The sequence below is a fragment of the Corvus brachyrhynchos genome, unplaced genomic scaffold (assembly GCF_000691975.1).
Source record: "Corvus brachyrhynchos isolate BGI_N302 unplaced genomic scaffold, ASM69197v1 scaffold56, whole genome shotgun sequence".
Lineage (NCBI taxonomy): Eukaryota > Metazoa > Chordata > Aves > Passeriformes > Corvidae > Corvus > Corvus brachyrhynchos.
Window position 1 is genome coordinate 6522478 of NW_008238664.1, and position 10039 is coordinate 6532516.

Genomic DNA, 10039 nt, shown 5'->3' on the forward strand with positions numbered 1-10039 from the left:
GGAGGGGAGGAAACCCCCCAAGTGTTTCTTTTCCGAGGAAGGAGACACGGGGGAGGGGAAGGGGAGGGGTTTCTCCCTCCTCCACCACCCCGTCTTTCCACGGCGTGGCTCTTGCAAGGGGAAAAAAAAAGTAAAGAAGAAAAAAGTTTGGGGTTTTTTTAAAGAAAACTTGGACGGATGGGAGGGAGAGAGAGGAAAAAAGGAAAAAAAAAAAAAAGATGCTGTGAAAGCCCCTCCGCTGCAGACTGGCAGAGGAATCTCACCGGGACGGCACCGCAGCATCCGCCAGCCCCGGGACCCGCCGGAGCCACGTGTCGCCCCGGGGAGGCGGCGGCCGGTCCGGGGTTCTGCCCCTCCTCCCAGCCACCATCAGCTGCCCTGCAGCGCGGGGATGGGGCATCGGAGCTCGCAAGCGCCGGGGAAGGGGCAGTGGCCAGGGCCGAGGGGGGACGCAGAGGGCTCTTTACACTAGCGGAAAACAGAGAGCCTGCCCCGACTTCCCTGCCAGAGTTCTCCCAGCTCCTCTCGGGCACTGCAGGAGCTCTCAGAAGGACACCGGGCACCCTGGAAGCACAGCGTGTGTGGTGGGGTAATAGGCACTTAAGGAGCGTGCCCCAAAACGCACGCTGTTGCCTTGGTGGGTCAAATTAAAATACTGGAAATCATGTACAAAATTACAAATGCAGAGAAATGTTATGATACGAAATACAAATAGTGCACCGCATGATGCATACTGTAAGCATATTGCTGCTCAGAGAGAATAGATGTAATAGAAGAAAATATAAATTTTGGAATTCAGTACAAACCTCACAGTTTAAAGGCCTAGCCTGTAATGAGGCTATGATTTGATCATGTCATCAGAGCTCTCACTCACCTATATATTTCCTCTAGATGCTGCCGAGCCTGCCGCACACATTCCCTGGTGTGTGCATACCAGGTGAATTGCCCTGCTGAAAAAGCTCTGTGCAAACCCCAAACGCAGAAGTGTTCTGGCTGCTCTGTACCAGCCTAGTGATGCAAAGCAGCTGAAATTCCAGCCTGAGCAGCAGACTAAAAGCTTTACAGCTGCTTGGCATTGCTAGGGAGCGTAAAGCAGTCAGAAACACACTGCTGAATCTGATCCTCAACCTTGCCAGAAGTTCCACTGAATGTAGAGACATCAGTTCTTGTTTTTTCTTTCAACCAAGCATGAAGATGTTGCTGACCACAGAAGAATTCCTGAACTTCCATAAGAATCTGGGCAAAGCACTTCATTCTTTTTCAGAGAGTCTTCAGTGGGAGGACCTGCCGCTGGAGCTCTAAATCACAGCAGGGATGAAGTGCTCATCTGTTCCATTTTTGGTTTTTAAGTAGGCTTGTCACACTTTTCTTTGTATTTTTGGTTGGCAGCTTCAAAAATATCCTGTGGTTTGCTTTACAGTTGCCTAGTAGGGAGTCTGTTTTCCTCTGTGGATATTTATAACATTCATTGGGTGACTTCATAGACTCTTCCAGCCACCTTGCCTTAATGTTAAATGGCCTGGTCTAATTCTGCCTTTTATTCTTCTTCTTCACTTTTGCCTGTGAAAAGTTAACATCCAGCCTCACTGCTCCAAGATCATCTGTGGGTCTTGCTCATATTTCTCTCATCCACTTGAAACCGTGACCTTGCAGCAGTTGCAGCTGAAGCGTATTGCAGCAATCCTCTTCAGCCATAAAAGCTGGTGAGACATGTCACAATGACACCATTGACCACAATTTTCCAAAACTCGGATTTGACCCACAGCATCCAAAATGTGTTCAGGATCAAGGTACCTCTGAGGTGGCTTCATTATTAGCTAGTGCTGCATTTCTTTCCTGTGAACCTGAAACCAAGTCTGGATGTGTTTAACGTGAAAAACAAATCCTGTCTTTTGGTGAGTTTTCTTGAGGAAAAAAGAATATAAGTTCCCTAGAACCAAGAGATTTCCCATGCTCTCACCACTGGATTGATGATTTTTTTCCCAACTGCTTTCAGTGCAAGGATACCTGCCTGAAAGGCTTTGGGTAATGACAGTGAGGATGCAGGCAGGCTAATTTGAACACTGCCTACTGTTGCATCTCTGAAGGAAGGTGGATCCATCTTAAAGACAGTTTTTGAGATGCCCAGGATGCTGATGACAGCATGACAAGGAATAGCTCCCAAGAAGGTGCCAGGATTTGTTCTTAGGATTTACAAGTTTTATCCTACCCCTCATTTTTTCCTCTGCCTATGGATACATATACCCTCACTGTCCCCGATGCTAAAGCTTTAAACCACATTAAACATGAAAGCATTAATTGATAGAGCTGCTGACAGAATGAACCATTTCCAGAGAGTTTTGTCTGAAGTCCTGCTGCTGAGAGCAGTAAGTCTGAGTTCATTCTACCTTTGGATGATAGTTCTACTTTGTGGTGTTTCTCTGCTTCTTCTTCAGCAACCTTCAAGTCTTTGGTAAGTTCCAAGATGTTGATATCCAGCAGCCCAAGAGCCAGTAACACCCTAACAGCTTCACTTCTTCACAGCCTGCAGATTCCTTACACCTTGCATAAGGTAGAAGGAGCCACAATCTGCCTATTTACTCCTCTCAGTTTGGGAGGTGTGGGCAGAAGGTGTTCTGGAGCAGGTCACTGCAAACTACTGAATAAAGATGGTTTTCTGGGAAAGCAAAGGGCAAACATTGCCCCAGAGGAAGGGAGAGGATAATAGGATGAGGGAAAAGAACTGAAGTGGAGATAATGAAACACTGAAAATCTGCAGAAGAAAGGAAAAGAGATACAAAAAACCAAAGGAGAAGAACATAGACGGCACAGGGGAGGGAAGATGGATGAACACATTAGATCTATCAGTACTGACTTGCCCTTCAGCTTAGCAGACTTGTGCATGAAAGCTCAGCTGGGGCTGGAGCACCAATTCCAGATCACAGGTGACCAATTACTTAGGATCTCAGTGCCTTACTGGGCCCCCAGCCAGACCCAAACGTGCTGTTGTCCATTAGTGTGGACACTGGCTTTCTGGATGGGATGTGAGTAGGGTATGAAACTGCCCCGACAATGTATTTGACCAAGTGGCCTAGACATAACCTGAGGGGCTCCTGCCAGGGGGTTAAATGGGACAGAAAGGGAGAGAAGAAAGCAAGGGGAAGGCCTGGGTACCCTGGGATGAGAGGTGATGTGGGCAGTACATGAGATTTTGTACAGATAGGAGGATGGAAGGATGCTTGGGGGGTGAGTAGGAGATGACTGTCACCATCTCCTGATGTGCTGCAAGTCCAACTTGAAAATAATACAAAATGTACAATGTTTGACTCGATTCAGTCTTAGGTAGTTTTTCCCTTTTGACCTTTCCTCCCCTTTCAAGATGGTCTCTCTCTTAACTTGACAAAAGCCTCCTTTTAGGAGGTGCTAACAGCAAAGCATTACGAAGAAGGAAAAAAACCCCAACAACACAAAAAGAGAAAGCCAGGAGGACTAAACCAACACACAAAAATCCCCCAGCCCCGTTCCTCTGCTCCCCCCAGGAAAAAAACCCTAAACTAAACAAACGAAAACAATCAAACAAACAAACACCTTTAGTGGTTTAGAGCGAGCAGAGGCTATTTTAGTTCCACTCTTATGAGAAAAATTAGCACAAGTAGTGGCCCCTTTGCATGAAGCAGTGGCAAGGCCCCTCCTTCCTCTAGCAGAGCAGGGCTCTTCTCAGTAACGAAGAGAAACTGCTTTCCAGGAAAGCGAAGGTACAGGGGCTGCCCAGAGCGGGGTGACCCAGCGCGGCTGCGGGGAGCCGGGTGCCGCGGCTTGCGCGCTGCTAGCCCCGGCACGGAGCAGCTGCGCTGCCGTGCCCAGCGGAGCTGCGTGTCCCGGACGAGGGATGGAGCGAGGGGAGCCCGAGCCAGCCGCGCAGGGGGCACCGCGGCCGATGCGCTTTCGTGCCAGTCTGCAACACCCTCTGCTGTTGCGGCTTTCCCCCACGGCCGCCGCAGAGCACGAGTTCCCACTCGCTGCCAATCCATGCCCCTGGTTCACTTGAGGGAGGAAGACCCAGCAGACAGCGACTTTCTAGGTTTTCAAACAGAGCATCAGGCTGCATAATCTGGAAGGCATTTAGGTCAGATTTAGGTAGCTGCAGTCTTCTATAACTGTACAGCAAACCACTCCCTCACCTCTGAATCTTACCTGTATGTCAAACACCCTGAAGCAGTACAGGACAATCTGGGACAGGGGAAATGAGGTACCAGCCTTCTGCACTACTGGACCCAGGTGTGAACTTGAGGCTCTGTGGCCCCATAAATCCATGACCGCCCCAGGTAACTTCTCCCAACATTGCTGCCCAACAGATAGGGAGGTAGAAGCTCAGTTAAGGATTTCAGGATTTCACTGTATCCTTGAGGTCTACTGCCTCTCCTTGTTATCCCGCATTTTCAGGACATGTTACTGGAGGCCGAAATGGGTGGACCTTGCCCAAATCCCTTTGCTCAGAATCCTTCACTTGGAACATGTAGCCTCAGTCCTGCCCATGCTTTCCCAGATTTGTCCCCCTACGCTGAGGCGGGTGGTGATGCTGAACCCCACTCACAGGACACAGGCACTGAGGTCTCTCACTTCAGGCATTTCTCCAAAGCAGACAAAACAGCCGGGAGAGGCTGTTTGCATGGAGCCCAATACAGAGATCCCATAGCAGAAAGGTCCTAAGTCATTGCTGGACCTAGAAGCAGGGGCTTCCTCAGCTGAGGAAACCAAGCCTCTAAATGAAGTAAAACAACATAAAATGCAAGGAGTGTAACTATGGACTATAATTTTGGGAGTGGTTGTAGCAGAAGCATTGCAGGCTGGTACCATCGGACAGCAGTGTCTATTGCAGTAGACTAATTTCCAGACCACTCTGCTTTCCAGATGATCACAGGACAAAGGACTCTGTCACATTAATCATTGTTGTTTTGTTAAACATCCCATCTTCATTAAAAAACTGCCAATGGTTGGAAAGCTGCCAGCACCCTAAGTAAACCACTGAAGTATTTAACTCCTTTCTCCATTATCGAATGTATACCTCGCCTCTAGACTGTTTTTTCTTGTGCCGTTGTTAGGCAGTGTGACAACTGGAGGAGCAAAAATGCAGCACTACATAGGTATACTAAGGCTTTGATCATATTGGTCCTAAATGCTTCTCTCCCATAAAATGTCTTCCAACTCCTTAACATGCCTTAAAGCTGTGCCAGGAAGCCTCTCCAACTTGTTTCCTTCCTCATTGAATCATAGATGTCAAAATTGGGAATTCTTTCACACAAGTAATCACCTCCATGGAATTAGCAGACACAATATAATCTCCTGCAATATAATCTCATTACACCTGTTCCGCATTCCCTGCTTATATGTTGGAGAATGGAATTAGCCTTTCTGACTGCTCTGGGAGCTCACAGTCAGCTGCTACTCTGCTGTGAGTCAGTCCTTCACCAGAGTCACTTCTTCCACAGACAGGGCTGCCAGACCAAAAGTGTGGCCCAGGTGGAGTAACTCACCACCGGGCTGTTTCAAAACCCCCCCTCACATGCTTGTATCAACTTTAATATTTTGACACTTGCTATCTAGTCAGTTCTCAGTCCAATTACTACAAAATGTGTAAATTTGGTATCATTCCAGTATTTTAAAAATCAAAACACAGTGTAAGACTGTATCAGTTTCCTTGCTGGAGAGCTATGACTTCAACAGCTTTTAGTTTTGTCAGCCAAATCCATAACCCAAATCTGTAACTTACATCTCCAAAAGTTCCCAAGCAGTTTTATAGATTCTTTTCCATAAACACGAGACTTAGTGTTAACTAGAACTTTTTCCTTGTTTTTAAATGATCCTGGTATGTGCTATTTCCTTATTCTGTCAGAGGTCAATAAGGAGCTGGTAGGCCTATAATTACAAGTGTCAGATTACTGATGGTTTTCATTATTATTTCATCTCAGCCTATGGGGAATCTGACAGATTTTCCAAGTGAAAGAAGGTTAAGTCTAGACAAGAGCTGGGGAGAAACTTCTTCCCCTGCCACTTCATACATTAAAATAGGTGCGTACTCTAAAGGTGGGTATGGGTTTTGTAGAGACCTGAAGAGTAGCTCACCTCGTGAGTTAACCTGAACAGGCCCAGGGGATGGGAACCAGCAGAGACTCCTGAATCTGTCCCAAATATAATAGACTTTCTGATTAAGGAGGAAATGGAAAGCTGAGACTGGAAAGAGTTTATTTGTATGATGGGTGCTCATATATAATTTATATGCAATAAACGTTTCTAGCTATTTCATTAGTTGCAAATAAAGTGATACAAATGTGCACCACTTGGACCTGATGCATGGTGTGTGCCTGGGGCTGCTTCCAGCTGAATGGTGGTGGTTCATGTGGGAATGATTTAACACTCCAGCAGCCCCACTATCCAAATTACGCTGCAGGTTAATCCCTGAAGTAGATGCACTCCACTTTTTCAACCACTCATCGCTTGGCTTAAAACAAAGATTTCCATTTAAATTATCATATTGGGCTCAGACTGTGGTGGGTAAAGAGCCAGCATCTCTTTGTCTCTCCCACCTTCTGCACAGCTGGAGAGCTCTGGAACAACTGAGTTTAGCTCAGTTGGTTACAGCATGATGCTAATAAATGAGGAGCACAACAGGTCTGGAGCAAGGGGGGGAGAAACCAATTTAAGACATCACGGAATTTTTTTGCACTTAGTATGTAAGCAACTTTTTCAGTCAGAAATTCACATAAATTAAATTCAACAAGAAATTAGGGAAACCCAAAGAAAAAGTACACCACACAAGGTACCTGGATGAGTCTGTTGCTGTTGAGCAGAGCCCAGAGACTGTGGGATAATATCCTACCTCAACTCTTCCCACCTGGGGAGCTCATTTAAACTCTTGAGACTTCCTGGGACCATCTCCAAAGCAAGTGAGATTTGTAGATGGAGCTCAAACTAAAGCCTGTGAGCCAGCATGTTGGTGGAGCTGGTTGCATGATAACATGCTTCCCTGTGATCACTTTTTTCCCCTGTCTATTATAGATTGCAGCATATGCTCACAATATGGGGCTTTATATAGAGGTGTGTCGTCTATATATCCTCTGAAAGAAATCAGTTCAGGTAGCAATAGCATGCTTTTTAAAAATTTGTATAACCACACGAAAGAAATTGGGGTACAGGGCTATTGCTGATAAATCAACATAAATAGATCAATATGTCAGTACTTCAGTGCTTGAATCCAACCTGCTATGGGGAATTTGTCCCCTGGTAGCAATCAATCTGCTGTACTTAAAGTTTCCTCACCAGATCTGCAGCTAGCACAAACTGATCAATGCTGTTCCAAGTCAGCAGAGCATAACAGCTTTGCATGTCCCAGTGTTCACCCTTGCAGGTCTCCTGCTCCTTTGCAAGGACACAGAGGTTAAATTATCCTTTGCTAAGCACATGGGGTATCTCACACTAACTCACAGTTCTTTATTCAAAACCAGCCTTTCTGACCAGCAGTCCAGTGTAGCCCAACCAACACCTCAGCACCTTTCCAGGTGGAATCTAGTTTGTTCCTCCACGAGCAGCAATTCCACTGCAGTAATCTGTGGCACTTAGTAGAAGTAGATACAGCAAAATGAATTCTGTGAGCCATCCAAATTCTGTTGTGCATCCTGCAGAGGGCCCTCCCCTTGCAGGGTGGTTTTCCAGGCTGTGCTGGGGGAGATGCACTGTCTTGTAAGATGCTGGGCTGCTCTTTTAGAGGGGTGAGTAGCATTGCTAGAGAAGGTATGAGGGACCTGGAGGACAACTCAACCATCTGGCTTTGGCCGACAGTCCTGCCACTGAAAGGAGGGTACAGAGCACATCCCAGTGCAATATTCTCCACTTGGAGCTCTATCTGAAATCACCTATTCCTGATCATTTCTGTGAGGAATTTTTCCGTTCCCATCAGGCAGCTGCTGATGCAGCCTCCTATCAGAAGTGAATTAGGATGCAGGTCACAGGAGTCCAACGTCACTAGAGAATGCATTATTCCCACCTGAGTCCCAGAGTCATCTATGTGACCCAAAGCAATGAGAGCCCAGATCCTACTGGCTGCTGGAATGGGGGAGAGAGCCCAGTGTGGTGGTCCAAGACACATGGGTGGTGATGTATATACTGTCAGGGCAAGAATTTACAGCAGGATCCCAGGATTATCCCAAACAAGGTTTGTGCCCAAAACTGGTATTGGGTAGAGGTCAGGGTTGACAGGTAAACAAACACCTTTAGTAACTACCACCTACCTACAAGCTCTGTCCAGAGTTTTTGGCTGTTAACAAGCTCCGTGGGACCAGCTCCAGCATGTAGCATTCAGAGGATGTTGCTTGTGGGTACAAGTTCCTGGAGGTGAAGTTCCCTATGCCCCAAACACAGGTGGAAGCCAAGGCCTGGGGATAATCTGTGCTGTGCTTGTGTGGCTGACTGGACAATGTCACCACCTTCAGTGGGCTCATTTCACTGCTCCCCGGAAGTGGATCTGGCTCATGAGTGGCAATGGATTTTCCTGGCCATGGCCTGTTGTCCCACCAACCACTGGAGTGTGTGCCAACAGCCCACATAACTCCTCATGGTACAGGGTCCTCTTCCTCAAAAGTCAAGCCATAGACTGAAGAACCACAAGCCTAGCAGCAGCCAGTGCCTAACAATTACACTGCCGTCTGGTGGCTTCTTTAGCAGGAATTCCAGGAATTTAGAGGAGGGCCCTGCCCTCCGCAGCAATTGATTATTTCGTGCATTTTACACATCTGTTCTGCCAAGCTGTCTCTTGCTTTTCACCTTTTGTAATCAGCCACCCACCTCTGACAGTTGTAGGAGAGAAGCTGTAGAAGTTACTGTGGCCTCTCTCCCTCTGCAAGGATCCCCAGCACTTGGAGTCTGCTTTCCTGCTCCTCCAGCATGGAGGCCTAAGAAAAACCAAGGCATTGGACACTTTGCAAACCTGTAAAAATTCACGTTCTGATTTCCTTTCTAATGGTTCACAAGGAGAGGAGGCTGTGAGCTACACAGCGCTTTTGTTTCTTTTCAATGATGGGTCCCCAAGGTTACGTTTCAACTGCCATGGTGCAGGGCCTGTTTTGCCAGGATGAGCTAGAGCTAGGCAGGAGAAATAGGGCTGTAAACTTCTACACTGGTTTCTGTCAAGCTTTTTAGGCTGTTCTGAAAATATATTGTGTAATTTAGGAGACCGATGTGCTGAACTGAACACAGGGCTTTCAGTTACCAATATAAAAATGATTCCCTAAGAATATACATTCATCCTGCTTTCTCCAGCTGTTCCAGCAGGGGGTCCCACTGCTCACAGTGTGATTTGACTTTGCTTCCTTTGACCGCAGAGTCCTTGACTGAAGAGGAATTGCGGTCTGCATTAGGCCTAGCAGACTGACTGCTGGAGGGAATGAGAGGCACCAGCAAGCAGCCATACTTAGGTATTGACTTTCTTGAAATTTGGTCTATGCAGACACCACCTTTTTGTGCAACAAATGAGGTGAGCTGTATAGAAACCTCTCCATTTGAGAGGGGTCTGTTTTCGCAGAAGAGGAGTGGAGCGGCTAAGGCAGTGCTGTCTGCTGTGTGTCTGTGGCAGCTTGGCCCTGTGGTAGTCAGTTCACTGCGATGGGTCACAGTATGGGAGGGTGACTCTTGTCCCTGAAGCAACACAATTCCAGCAAGAGTTAGGAGTTCAGAAGAGTCTCTCTATCAGAGAGTGACAGAAGTGCAGTGTTGGCGTCGAGCACTGGGCCTGTTTGATGTCAATATGAAGTTCCTGGTCACAGTTAAAACATCTCACACTGTGTCACCACAGTACAGGCAGTTTCCGTCATCAGTAATATGTCTTCTGGAGGTAGTCAAGGACGCAGCCATACCTCCTTGATTTCAACTCGTCAGAGATTCCTATCATGCCCAGCAGGTTTTTCGCAGCTTCAGACCCCACAGCCAGCGTTAAGTCTAGGTTCCTCTTACAGAGCCCGATCCATTCAGAAGCGGGGGCGGAGGCCGGGTCGCCCCGGGGAGGCGGGCA

The 10039-nt window shown here is 47.3% G+C and overlaps 1 protein-coding gene across 1 annotated transcript in view; it reads right to left on the reverse strand.

Annotated features, from left to right (window-relative positions):
- The window catches only part of LOC103618125 (suppressor of cytokine signaling 1), an 18616-nt gene extending 18322 nt beyond the window's left edge, over positions 1-294 (reverse strand). Inside the window, exon 1 of the mRNA XM_017737962.1 lies at positions 264-294. The gene's annotated coding sequence lies outside the window, so the exon portion shown is untranslated. The remainder of the gene's footprint in view (positions 1-263) is intronic.
- Positions 295-10039: the final 9745 nt, after the last annotated feature.